Consider the following 14,479-nt stretch of genomic DNA (forward strand, 5'->3'; position numbering starts at 1 on the left):
GCCCCTCGAGGGAGGTCACTGTGCCGGTTTCAAGGACTGGTCAGTGAGCCGTAGGCAGTAAGGGGATTTGATGTTTCGTTTGCCTCAGTTTCCCACGTCACCACAGCAAGCACTTGAACCCCCTTCCTGTGTTCTTGGGCGGCCAGGAGTGTCCGAGGAACATCACACAGATCCACGGTGGGGGTATGGGGGGGGTGCTGTCCGCCTGTGCTCTGCCCTCAGCCCACCCCACGCTCCCTCATCAAACTCATCTCCACACTTCACCACACGTGTCTCAGGTGTGTTTTTATTTCAAATCCCCCGTGGCAAGGTGGGGTGTTGTGGTCAGGGCCCCCAAACTGCTAATATGTCCAGGCACACCGGCTGGAGCCCTGGACCCCAGAGGAAGTTCCATGCGGGGACCCCCAGTCTGGAGCCCTCGCGCCCCCCCCCCCCCGCCCAGGCAGAGGCTGTGGGGGTTGGGGTCGTGAGTGCCATAGCCCAACAGTGGCCTTCGAAGCAGCAGGATGTGCACATGCCAATTACCTTTCCTTCATCAAGCTGACCGGAATCCCAATGCTGACAAAGCTGGAATTCAGGCAAGGCTTGGGGTTCCTTCAAAGATGTGTCACCTTACCCTGGTCCAGCATCACTATATAGTCCCCAAAGAGAGATCCCTGCCCCACTAGGTCCCCTTCACCTGCCTCTGCCGAGCCGGGGATCCGCTCACATCTCTCTAGGTTGTTAGAGAAGGCACCTACTCTCGCTTTTAGTTTATCTTACACATTTCGGGGTCTCTTCACACGCTCAGAGCTGCTGGATTTGTGAGGCCAACAGGCCCCCACTTTAAATAAATCTCATATTATCCTGTGACTTTAGCAACAAGTGGGGGTGGGGGGAGCCATAATCAGAAGTGTTTACACAGGCTTTATTTTTTTTAAGCCCTCAAACTAAAATTAATGAAAATTATTTCCTGCATTTCAACAAAACACGACCTATTTTTGGCCCCTAAAATTGTTTTCGACTTGAACTGATGCTTGCGCTCTTGCCAATCTTGATAATTGCTGCTCCGTCATGGCTCCAGCTAATACGTACTTTGTTAAAGTGAAAACAAGAGATAAAATCAGAAAATGCGGATTTGTATCTTCATCGTACTTGCACGCGCACACACTCACAGACTCACACACACAATCTCCCAGTCGCACACGCTCACAGGCTTGTGCATATATGTGCACCCGCACATGCGTGTGCACACGCTTACACCCACGTGCACGGTCCTCAGGAAGTGTGTTTTCAGCGCAATGGCGAGAGCATTTCCACTGCTTCCCGAGAAACCTTCCGTCTGCTCTTTAAAAGCAGCTGATGTGCCCACACAGAGGGACACTTGCCCAGACACCCTTCCATTAGCCTACACCACCAGTTCCCGGTTCAGCCCAGACCCCCACTCAGCAGACACTCTCCACGGGGTCCGGGAAGCCGGACCCTCCTAACAGCACACAGGTGCAGTTGCATGGGGCACATGACTCGGGGAGGGTCCCCCGACATCCTGCACGGACGTGTGGCTAAAAGAAATGCCCTCCAGATCAACACAAATTATCGAAATAACAATCAAGAGGAAACGAATGGGTGGCCTGCCACGGGAGTTGGGCCCTTGTGACTCTGCCCTCGTTGTAGGCCGGCAGGCGAGCCCCAGGGACCCACGGAGTCAGGCCGCAGGCAGGCGAGGGGTGCCCTGCGCTGTGCACGCACTCCACAGAGAACCTGTTCTCCAACTCAGGTCACTGCTGCCCAAGTCAGGGCCACTCTGCCCGCCCCCCACCCCAGTCAGGGGCAGGGGGTCCATGCCTTTAGGAAACATCCGCTTGGAAGAGAAAAGAGGGGCAGCCTCAAAGAGCAGTCTGTGAGTCTTTGTGGGTGACCCCCAGGGTAAACCCCACCCGTGTGCTCTGGTCAGAGGCAGACGGGGTGGGGGGGCATTCCACCCACACCCGACACCTCGCCAGGCTTCACCCTGTAAATATCTGGCTTCCTTTTTTCTCCTACGTCCTCAAATTCAGAAAGTAACTGCAACCTCGTCAATGTAGTGAACAGTGGCCTCTGTGCAGAGAAGGGCTATTTGAAATCGCTCTGGGAAACAGTGTAGCGAAGGTCAGGTCACCAGAGATCCGCGACCACTCCGGGCCAGGAAACCACAGAATGCATCCCTACTGTTGCAAACACCCATTGTAATGGCCTTTTCCGAGGGGCCCCCGGGTCGGATCGTCATCTGCAGAACTCACACAACAGCTGCTGCAGGGATGAAACACTACAAGCCAGCTGAGGTGCCCAGCACAGCGACGGGCACTGCGTAAGTGTCCGATGAGTGGCTGATCTTGCTTCTAGTTCCCCATATCTGCCCCCCACAATTCAGCTGCCAGAGGACCAGCAGCAGCCCATCCTGACCCTGGCCCCAAATCAAGGCTCACCCTTCCCCCTGCTACCCCTGAGTTTTAGATCCCTGAGTCTTCGGGTGGCTAGGACACGCAACCCCACTATCATGGGTCAACACCTTCAACATCCCAGTTTTCCAGGAGGCACGGCCAATACACCAGGCTTTCCCCACCTTTTAAGCATCATTCCGCACCTGGGTTCAGGAACAGGTATCAGAGGCATGAGCGAGATCTGGTCCCTGCCCTGCAGAGGAGAAACAGACAGGAAATCAAGGTTCTTAAAAGCCAAATAAACTCTACGATAGGAGCACAAGGAAACAGGCAGTAATGAAAAGTCTGGCAGTGTGGGGAAGGCTCAGCGGAGGATGTGACTTCTCACCAAAGCTGTCAGAGGCAGGGAACGGCCCCGAGGGCCTCTACACAAGTGAGGTGATGCGAGGATGTAACCCAGGGCAGCCAACAGCTACACAGGATCGTTGCACAGAGACGAGTCAGGTCAGAGGTCAGCAGGGCTGCTGCACCAAGCCTGGAATTTATCTGATAAGTAACAAATTTGAACGAATAGACTGCATCAGAAATAACTACAGGTGTCTCCAGCAGCTACACCTCCAGGTGGGTTTTCAAAAACCTACACAAAACATTAGAAGGACAGAGAAAAAATTAAAAGAGAAAAAGTATTTGCAACCTGTATCACAAATGATTAATAGCCTTAAAACATGGATCTTCTACAGAGAAGAGAGAGGAAAATGGGCAAGAAACCCACAGGAAAGCGGGCTAAGACATGAAGAGCTGACAAACGCCGAGTTGGAAGTGACCTTCAAGTCCAGGAAAAGACGTTCAGCTCACTCATAAAAGGAGGAAAGCAAATCCCAAGTTCCTCAGACACTTGAACAGCTGGGTTTGAGCTGAACGTGTCCACTTACACACAGGTTTTTTTTTTTTTTTTTTTGATAAATACCATACGTCACCGCAAACGTTACGTTCTCTTCCTTATGATTTTTTAAAAAATTTTTTTACGTTTATTTATTTTTGAGAGACAGAGGGAGATAGAGCACAAGGGGAGGGGCAGAGAGAGAGGGAGACACAGAATCCGAAGCAGGCTCCACGTTCTGAGCTGTCAGCACCGAGCCTGACGCGGGGCTTGAACTCACGAACTGTGAGATCGTGACTTGAGCTAAAGTTGGATGCTTAACTGACTGAGCCCCCCAGCCTTCCCAACCTTTCTTTTTCTCCCACCCAAAAAGTAGCTGCTATCAATCCAGTGTTTCTCCTTTTTGTAAAATTGCATTTCCAAATAATAAGAAAGAGAGACAGAGCATGAGCGGGGAGGGGCAGAGAGAGAGGGAGACACAGAACCAGAAGCAGGTTCCAGGCTCCAAGCTGTCAGCACAGAGCCCGGTGCAGGGCTGGAACCCATGAACCGTGAGATCGTGACCTGAGGTGAAGTCAGACGCTCCACCGACTGAGCCACCCAGGCTCCCCTTCCTTATGATTTTCTTGACAACATTTTCTTTTCTCCAGCTTACTTATTGTAAGGAGACTATATATAGTAGACATAACATACACAAATACTCAAAACACAATACACAAAACTAAATACACAAACAGTGTTACTCAACTGTTTACATTATCAATAAGGCATCCAGTCAACAGTAGGCCATTATAGTTAAGTTCTGGGGGGAGACAAAAGTGATACATGGAAAGTCAACACCCTGAACCGCTGTGCTGTTCAAGGGCCAAGTGTACACTGAGGTACAAGTTCTCACCCATCAGACTGGCAAAAATCCAAAAGACTGACCGCTTATAACAAGGTAAGACAGAGCAGAAAACGAGCAAGACTGCCAGGAGGAAATTTTCTGGGTTGGCATGCAAGGGGCTGGAATCTGGAGGACCCTGAAGGGCTAGCTCATACGTCCTGACAATTCTCCTACTGGAGAATCTGGAAAGAAAGAGAGAAATCTCCATAGTTCTGAAGTATTTAGATCCAAAGGTTTTATTAGAGAGAGGACTCTGGTGTCACCTGCAAGGTGTTTGAGACCAGAAATGAACTGCAGGTATGTAACATGGAGACGAGCCATGGCGCCCCCTTAACTCTGGATGGGCCATGGTCACGGGCTGCTCACTCCGGCCACCTGACAAGGCGCAGCGCCTGCCCTCACCACTGTCCTTTGTATTCAAAGTCAAACATATAATAAAAAATTATCAGACATTCAGAGAAACAAGAAAATAAGGTCCGTAATAAAGAGACAAAGCAGGTTACAGAGATATGCTGAGAAATGACACAGATTTGGGGATTCACAGACAAGGATTTTAAAATAGCTGTTACAAATATACTAAAGTAACTAAAGAAGAGCATAAGGATGAATTAAAAGATGGCTAATTTCAGCAAAGAAATGAAAACTACAGAAAAGATCCAAATGGAAATTCTAGAATGAAAAAATAGAACCATCAAAATTAAAAACACATTGAGTTGGGATAATGGAGGCTGAACAAAACAAAACAACCAGTGAACTCAAAAATAAATTCACAGAAAGGATTCACACTGAAGCACAGAGAGAACAGAAAACAGGTATTGTGGCACATCCCCGATGTAGACAGTATCAAACGTGGTCGTGTTCACAGAAGGAAGGAGGTTAACAGAGCAGAAGAATCTGAACAGATAACGAGCAAGGACTTGCCAACATTGCCAGTCATCAGGCTGACAGTTGAAAAGCTCAACAAATCCCATGATGGGTAAACACAAAAAAATCTACACCAAGCCACGTCCCAGTCAAACTTCTGAAAACCAGAGAGAAACTGGGTAAAAACACCCAGAGGGAAAATAATCATATTCTGGGTAACACCAAAAAGAGAGGCTAGTGGCTTTTCCTAAAAACAAAGGAAACCAGAGTGAGGAACATGAAATATTTTTTTTCAAATGTTGAAGGACAGTATTTCCAACCCTAAATTCTATAATTGGCAAACATATCCTTTAGAAATGAAGCTGAAATAAATCATTTCCAGAAAATAAAGGAAGCTGAGAGAATCTGCAGCAGCAGATCCTACACTGAAAGAAACACCACAGGGAGACCTTTGGGCCATCAGGATCATCCAAGACGAAAGCACAGGTCTCCTCGGAGGAATACTGTGCACCAGAGGGAGTCAACATGTGGCCAAGATAAAACATAGAAAGATGTATGTCACACTATTAATTCTTTAAAAACCTTTTTTAATGTTTATTTATTTCTGAGAGAGAGAGAGAGAGAGAGAGAGAGAGAGTGAGCCGGGGAGGGGCAGAGAGAGAGGGACACACAAAATCCGAAGCAGGCTCCAGGCTCCAAGCTGTCAGCACAGAGCCCGAAGCAGGGCTTGAACTCAGGAACGGTGAGATCATGACCTGAGCCAAAGTTGGACATTTAACCAACTGAGCCACCCAGGCACCCCCAGACTATTAATTTTTTAAAGCAAAAATAATAACATTGTTCTGTGTGTTTTGTAACACATGTGTAAGCAAAATATATTATCTCAATAGCACAAGAGTGGATGGAGGCCCTGGTAATAGAATTACACTGTTCTAAAGCTTTTACATGGAGAAGTGGTCCAGTATTAACCCGCAGTACCCTGAGAACGGTTTATAATGTCTAAAGTCAACAATCAAAAAAATACAAAAAAGCCAATAGAGGACATGAAGTAGAATACCAAAAGGTATTTAAAGAATCCGAAAGGATGTAAAGAAAGAGAAGCAGGACAAAGATTCAATGGAACAAAGAGAAAGTAAACAGAAAATGGTAGACTGAGCCCAGTCACCTGGATGATTGTATTAAATGTTAATTAACAAAAAAGTTCAATTAAAAGACAGAGATTAGAGGACTAGGTTCAAAAATAAAAATCAAGACCCAACTACCTGCTATATAAACAATGAACTTTAAATACAAATGCACCATTAGGTTTAGATTAAGGGATGGACTATACATACCTGGTAGACACTGGTATGAGAAGGCTGCAGATGGAAAATTGAAGGATGGAAGAAATCAGAAGAATTGTGAGACTATATCCAAAGGAATACTAACTATATTAAAACAAGAACACTAACATGTTCTGGAACTCAGAATCTACAGACAGAATTAAGACATAATAACAACAACAGCCCAGAAATCGGCGGGGGGGGGGGGCGCACAATTATAAGTAAACTTTCTGAATGTGCTTTCATTGCACAGAAGTAGGATAAAAGTATCAACCAATATTAGAAGTCTATTGATTAAGAAGACCTTTGTAGTTTCTAGGGAGCATTGCAAAATGACTAATGAAGAACTTTGAAACCAGTAGGAGGAAGTAACAGTACAGTCGTGGAAATTAACAAGTGGGACGCCACTTCTGACTTCGACGGAGGGAGATTTCCCGAGCTCCTCTACCAGCCACGTTGACCGCAACTAACAGGTGTAGTAACTACAAATGGGTCAGGTAGAGGGGAGCCACCACATGGAAAAGTTGCCCATGATGGAGTGTTTCCTGGTGCAATGATTCCTCTGGCCTCTCTCAGTGTTGCCCCAAGCACAGAAGAGGCAAAACTGGCTTTCAGGCCAGAGGAACAGAGAGAATTTGCCCCTCAAGCTAAGAGCGTCAGCGGGAAATGCCTGTTTTCTTTCATTCTCTTCGCTCTGAGCTTTGCCCAGAGGCGTGGCCCCGGCCGGGAGCTACAGCTACGGCTGTACAAGAAGCCACCAGGGAAGGGACGTCTGCAGGCCAGAGCCGGTGGGCGACCCCAGAGAAAGGCTGCCTGCTTCTGAGCACGAAGCTTCATAAGTCCCGGGCTCAGCCAAGGGGCACAGAGTAGGACAGACCCAAGGCAGCACAGCAAAGCTTTGAACACAGAGCCGAGATTAGAACCACGGGCCACAGATGGTGAAACAGAATTTGTGACTGATAACCAAGCCAAAATCCCGCTCAGGGAAGGAAGCAAACAAAAGCATTGGCATTCTCCAGGAGATGATAATGGGACCCTGCACGGAGAGTCTGAGGAACGTGACACTCCCCATGGGGAGGACACAGCTAGAAACACCAAGGGAAGTGAACAAATCTCTAGAAGAGAGACAGTGGACAAAGGCCAGCCTCTAGACAGCCCAAACGCAGAAATGATCAGACTTCCAGCAGCTTCTATCACCACACTCTGTGAGGCTAAAGGAAAAACTCCAAGTGAAAGACAAGATTGGGGTTCCCAACAGAGATAGGAAGTGTTAAAAAATAACCCCATGGAGGGGCGCCTGGCTGGCTCAATCGGTTAAGCGTCCAACTTTCGGCTGAGGTCATGATCTCACAGTTCGTGAGTTTGAGCCCCGCGTCAGGCTCTGTGCTGACAGCTTGGAGCCTGGAGCCTGCTTTGGATTCTGTGTCTCCCCCTCTCTCTGCCCCTCCCTTGCTCATGCTCTGTCTCTCTGTCTTAAAAATAAATAAAACATTTAAAAAAATTTTTTTAAATAATAATAACCCCATGGAGATCGGAGAGGAGAGAAATGTGGCAAATGAACTAAAAACTCACCTGATCAGCTCAATAACAAAATGGACATCATAGAGGAAAGGGCTTTGTGAATTTGAAAACAGGGTAGGTAGAAATTGCCCAGTGTGAAGAACGCAGAGAAAAAGAAAACCAAAAACAGTGACAACGATAATCAAAATAATACGAGAGAAAGAGGAAAAGACTGGCATGGAAAAAAGAATTTGAAAAAATCTTAGCTGAAGACTTCTCCAAGGTGGTGAGTGAATAACACAAACTTAGAGATTCAGGAAGTAAGAAATACCAAGGATATTAAGGAGAGCCTCAAATGAAACCATACCCAACATTTCATGACCCAACCGCAGAAAACAAAAGATAAAAGAAGGAGCTGGAGAATGTGACACATTTCATGACAGGGAACAGGGATGCATGTGACTGAGGACACAGATCAAAGGGAAGGAGGCTTTGCTGAGTGGCGGGATGCCGACCCAGATGCCGGCATGCGTTCTCTGGGACCTCCGGGGGAAGCTGGACCTTAAGGTTCCTCCTGCCCTGAACGTGAGCGCGTGCATTCCTGGGCACCTCTGAGGTCCACATCAGAGCCGGGACACCCGGAACAGGGAGAGGGTTTGGAGAGTGTGCACAAAATGCCCACACGGCTGACTCTGGGTTGAGTGTGGATCTACAGCCTAACTGTAGCTCAAGATTGAAAGCCACGTGAAACTGGGCACTCTCTCTCCGGACCCGAGGCAAAGTCCTGCAGTCAAATCCCCTGCTGATGTGTCCCTGTCCAGGCTTTCAAGCAGAAGTGTAGACTCTGTGGGTGGTCCCAGGGGAGACTGTGGGCTCTGTCTACAATGTAAATGCTTATACAACGCTTCTCAGAAGTTCTTTGAGGCAAATTATCTATGCATAAGTCAGTTTTATTTTTTTTTTTCATGTTTTAAATGTCTTATTTATCCTTGAGAGAGAGAGACAGACAGACAGACAGACAGGGTGCAAGCAGGGGAGGGGTAGAGAGAGAGGGAGACACAGAATCCGAAGCAGGCTCCAGGCTCTGAGCCATCAGCACAGAGCCCGATGCAGGGCTCAAACCCACAAACCGTGAGATCATGACCTGAGTTGAAGCCGGACGCTCAACCGACTGGGCCCCCCAGGTGCCCTTTGGTTCTACCTTTTACAAAAGCCCTTCAGTGTCTCACTATAAAGTAGACACGACTACCCATGACAGCTTACTCTTTATATGCATCAATAATGTTTCAGGGAACATGTAGTGATGATTTTGAAAGCTTGATTATTGATGGGAGAAAATAGCTTGGGTAAATTAAGCTTGGGTAAATTAAGTGATTAAAGTAAATCACTTTACTGTCTAATTTCAAATACTTGTAAAAGGATAATTAATTCTTAAGTGGGCGAATTAAAAACAATAAAGGGACAGAAAGGGAGCATGCAAACAGCTGTCAAAAGGAACGGACATATCTAGGGGTCCCTGGGTGGCTCAGTCAGTTAAGCATCCGACTTTGACCCAGGTAATGATCTCACAGTTTGTGGGTTCGAGCCCCGCATTGGGCTCTGTGCTGATGGCTCAGAGCCTGCAGCCTGCTTCGGATTCTGTGTCTCCCTCTCTCTCTGCTCCTCCCCCGCTCACGCTCTGTCTCTTTCCTTCAAAAATAAACGTTTTAAAAAAAAAAAGAAAGAAAGAAACAGATGTACCTAAACTACTATCAAATGAGTGGGTTACACCGCAAGGAATCAACAGGACAAGGAAGAATATTAACGATGACAGGGTGAGAGTGTGGCTTCACCAAGAACACGGAGAAATTCTCCAACGTCTTCCGAACTCAGAGCCTTAAAATACACGCAGCAAAGGCTATCAAACTGGAAGAAGAATTGATTTTGGAGTTAAGTGCTGTGGCCCCTCAGCTGGCTTGTTCTTGTCCCTGGCCCCCATCACCATCCAGCCTCCTCTCTGGGGGAAACCACTCCCGGCCGAGCCACCTCCTGGGCCAGCACCTGCTGCTGAGTCCAGGGACCGGGAGAGTCATGCTGACCAGTCTCACTTTAAATCTCTGACACCCCAGTGGGTCCTTCATGCTGCCAGGACCCTGTGCCTCTTTTCAGGGCGGCCCCCTCCCCAGTCGCACCTCCACACCTTCCTCTCCCCCCACCTCACGCCCACTTTGGCTTTTCTCCTTCCTCACTGCTGGCCCAGGCTTCTTTCTTCTGACCTCTCAACCCTCAGGCTCATCACCGGCCCTCTGTCCACCACCGCCTCACTCACTGTTTTGGAAATCGCATCAAATCTCATTGCTTCAAATTCAAAATGTATTTGTATCTTAAGGCTGCCTTAATCAATCACCACAAACCGGGGACGTATTACCTCTGGGTTCTGGAGGCCAGGAGTGTGAAAGGAGGGTGTGGGCACGGCCACTCCCTCTGAGACTCTGCACAGGGTCCTCCAACCCCGCCCCCAGCTCAGGTGGGGACAGCCCCCTGGGGCATCCGGGGCATCTGAGGCACTCTCCTCCCATCTCTGCCCCCCTCCCTCCGCATGTTGGTGTCTCTCTGCTTGCGTGGCCACCGGTCAGTGGACTCAGGACCCACTCTAATCCTTCATGACCTCCTCTTAACTCGAACGATTACCTCCTCGAGGACCTACTTAAAACTACGGTCACATCCTGAAGTTTCCCGTGGACAGGAAGTTTGGCTGACACTGTCCAACCCAGGACGGGCCACCCTCTGCCTGCAAAACCATGCGGCCCACACGCAAAGCACATTAGGCTCATCTCAGTACCCTCCACTCCAGAGTGAACTCTAAATCCAAAGTCTAAGTACCATCCACTCAAAAAGTTCCAGGCATGGGGGGGCATCTGGGTGGCTCAGTCGGTTAATCAGCTAATTCTTGGTTTTGACTCAGTTTGTGAGTTCGAGCCCCACGTGGGGCTCTGTGCCGACAGCTCGGAACCTGCTTGGGATTCTCTCTCTCCCTCTCTCCCTCTCTCCCTCTCTCTGTGCCCCTCCCTCTCACAATAAATAAATAAATAAATAAATAAATAAATAAATAAATAAATAAACTGTAAAAAAGTTCCAAGCCTCATTACCTAACCACCCAAATGGCCTGGATGGGTGATCCATCCTGGGCAAAATTCCTCTCCCTATGGATCCTTTAACCTAGAAAACATGCCAGCTGCTTCCAGAAAACACGGTGGGACGGCATGGGCCATCCCAAAGGGGAAAGACTGGAGGGAATAAAAGGGCGATGGGTCCCAAGAAAGTCCAACACCCAGCAGGTGGGGCCCCAGGAAGACCTGTCCTCTGGCTTTCTCAGGGAGCTTGAGCCACCTCCAAATTGTCGGGCCAAACAGGACACACGGACTCTGGCGTCCCCAGCTCCAGACTACGGGTCTCCAATGGCACCAGCACCACCCTGCTGGTCGACTTCTGTCGTCCCTTCCGAACCTGAGAATTCCACCTCCACCAGGAGACACCACTCCCTCCGAGCCCCTCAACCCCTCCAGGTACCCAGAGCGCCGGCCCCTGGGTGCACACACCCTTCCTCCCATCTTTTCCCTTCAGCTGGGATCGTCCACAGCTGGTAAGACTCCACGGGAAAGCCACTGTCTCTCCGTGACCACACAGGCACCCCCTCCCGGGACACAGACGCCCACTGCCCACCGCCGCCTGGCCCGGCCAGCCCGGGAGACCCCACAGCCAGCGCAGGAAGGTGCTCGGTAACGTGGCCTGAATGGACCGCTGGACCGTAGCGGGTGTCACCTGCAGGTCGTGATCATTTCTAGCCACCTGATCAGCAGTACGGTCCTAACGCATCCCCCCAGCCAGAGCACAGAGCTGGGAGGCTTACCCAGCAGGACATCTGACAGAGGGACAGTTAGGTTCCCTGTCCCCACCCTGTCTCCCCTGGCTGGAAGCTTCAAGCAGCTCGCCACCGAGTCCTAAAATGAGATCGCCCCCACGTTACTTGCCTCTGGGAGTTAGGACCTTCCTGTGGTGGGAGAGCCTGACAGCCACACCTCTGGGGACACAGAAGAGGGCTCGGCGCTCCCGACATCCATGTGCATGTGGAGAGGGACCCTCGGTGACAGGCCAGCCAGGGCCTGGGCAGAGGGAGGCCACATGTAGGCAGTGCCCGTGAGCTACAGCAGGGAGCCCAAAGAAATGACAAGCTCATGTCACCTGGTTAAGACGACAGGCTGACCCCAGCTATCACCACCCATAATCAGGCCAACCGAATTGTGTTAGCGAAAAGGGACGTGTTCTGAGTCTCTCTGATTCCCCTGGCTGCACTTAACTGTACAAGCATTCAGGTACCTTGGGGGGGGGGGGGCATCTTTCCACTGAACATCCCCCCCCCTGGTGTGTTCATTAACCACCACCACAAGATGACTCAAAGTCTGACAAAATTAACCAGCATGACACCTAGCTCAGTTTCAGCCCCTCCAAGTCCACCCCACGACATTTACGATGTTGGGCGGGGAGGGGAGATTCCTTGCAGTTTTGTCAAATAAAAAGTGACTCAAGACTGAAACATGATTCTCCCCACGTCGCTGCCCCCTGCCACAGACTCACCTCGTTGTCGCGAGACCTCACGGAGCGGGGGACGACATCCCTGCCGCACGTGGTCATGGAACATTCGCGGGAGTGACGAGGCAGCCTTGGGTTACCGCAGTCGCGGCGCCCGGCTCTTCGACGCCCCCTAGGGTCTCCGCGCGGAACTGGCTCCTGCTGTGCGGCCCCGGCCCTGGCGGTGGGGGGAGGGTGCTGGGAAGCCCAGGACCAGGGGAGGACCCGGGTGTCCTCCCTGCGCTTTCCGACCACACTCGGATGGCCGCGCTGCAAAAGGGCCACACTGCCTGGTGACACTGGCCTAAACACAGAGGCTCAGGAATCTGGCTGCGCAGCCGGCTGTTTCAGAATCCAGGTCTCCGTGGATAGGAAAGGAGTCGTGCAACCAACCCGGAGGGATTTTTGTTTGTTTTTTGCTTCCTCTAATTTTCCAATGCAATTCGAGACCCTGTTCTGGGAGGCTGAGGGAGATAACACGCAGCTACAAGGAGGGATGGGGGCGGGGGGCAACCAGGAGGTGACGCACGGTGTGCGGTAACCTGGACGAGTCCGCACAGCCTGCGCGCTGGAGTGAGAGGGTGGCTGTGCCTCTGCGGGGCTGGGGACGCAGGCCCCTCTGCGCATTCCAGCTCTCTCTTCCTGTGGAGCAAGTATTACTCCTGCTTTATGTCTATATGCCAAGAGTACATCGGTCCCCAATTCTAAAGGGAGCCCGCACACACCTACCCATGTGCGCACCTACACACGGCAGGGCAGAGAGACGGTGGGTGCGCGCTGGCTTCGCCCACAGCCCCTCAGGGGGCGGGCCGGGCTGGAGGGGGGAACGCACGGGGGTCCCCAGGGGCAGTTTCTACTGCAAACTGCAAAAACGCTCCTCCAAGATACCTACCCACCTCCTAGGGCAAGTATCCATTTCCGAGAGAGTCCAGGAAAGCCCCTTCCCGCGGGGGTCTCTTCGGTTTGCATTGCTGACCCACTTGCTCTTGGCAGAAGAGCCTTGGACCCGGTCGTTGTCGATTCAAGCCTGGGCCACTGGCGCCCTCTGTTGGTCACCGAGGGAAGGGGCGCGCAGACACTTGAAACCACCGGGCCGGAGCGCGACCTCGGGGGCGCAATTGCGCCCTGGGACTTCCACGCTGGTGCACAGGGTTTAGATTGCACAGGGAAGCGAGAATCCCAGACACTCTCCACTCCAGCGGACCGGAGGCAACCCAGTACAATGCGGCCCGGAAAACGGTAGTAAAAGTAACCAACTGTGAGGCCTATTCGGTTATTAAATACACCTCGGCGGTGCCCGCCTTATTCTTTTAATTATTTTCTTGTGGTGGATGTAAATAAACTCCATGTGAAAACATAATCAGGGAGCGTCCCTCCGACAGGAACAGTGGTGACGTCAATCTCTGGCAAGTCTCCTAAGGACCCACTCGCTGCCAGCCCCCTTTGCCAGCTGGGGACTTGGCAGGAAACACCCAGTGAGGCTGCACCGCTTTGAGGAGCGGGCCTGAACCGGGTGGGGACCACGTGCGCACCTGTACGTCCCGGGGGGTGGGGGTGGGCGTGGGGGGGGCTAGTGCAAACGGCCCCACGCGTGCAGACAGAACCAGAGACCTCGATGCAAATCGAGTATCCTAACTCAGACACGTCCCACGACTGTCCCGACCCGAGGACTTAAATTTTGCAAAGCTTTGCGAAGTACACCCGGGGCGGAGCGAGCACGCCAGTGTCCCCGACACCAGCTCTCGGCGGGACGGCCTCACCCAGACCCGCAGGCAGACGGGCGGCGGCGTCGGGGTGGCCGGAGGCGCCGGGAACAGCGGGGTGGCCGGGCTGCCCAGTGCCCGCGGCCGGCGGGGTGGCGTTGGGGCCGGAGTGCGCGCGTGGAGCAGGTGCCTGGGCGGCCGCGCGCTGCGCGCCCCCGCCCCTGCCCGGCCGCCCGGGGCGCCGCGCGGGCCCCGGAGCCTAGTGCGCGCGGGCCCGCCCCCTCTCCCCCCACCCGCGCTGTTCCGGGGCGTGTCCT

The 14,479-nt window shown here is 51.4% G+C and overlaps 1 long non-coding RNA gene across 1 annotated transcript; it reads right to left on the minus strand.

Moving 5' to 3' along the window:
• Positions 1-886: 886 nt before the first annotated feature.
• LOC131509656 (uncharacterized) lies at positions 887-14,392 on the minus strand. The gene is made up of 3 exons (XR_009260635.1): positions 12,466-14,392; positions 2,582-2,652; positions 887-1,073 (listed from the first exon to the last, which is right to left on the minus strand). It is a non-coding gene; the product is annotated as an uncharacterized LOC131509656 (long non-coding RNA).
• Between the last annotated feature and the right edge of the window lie 87 nt (positions 14,393-14,479).

Source organism: Neofelis nebulosa, chromosome 4 (genome assembly GCF_028018385.1).
Source record: "Neofelis nebulosa isolate mNeoNeb1 chromosome 4, mNeoNeb1.pri, whole genome shotgun sequence".
Lineage (NCBI taxonomy): Eukaryota > Metazoa > Chordata > Mammalia > Carnivora > Felidae > Neofelis > Neofelis nebulosa.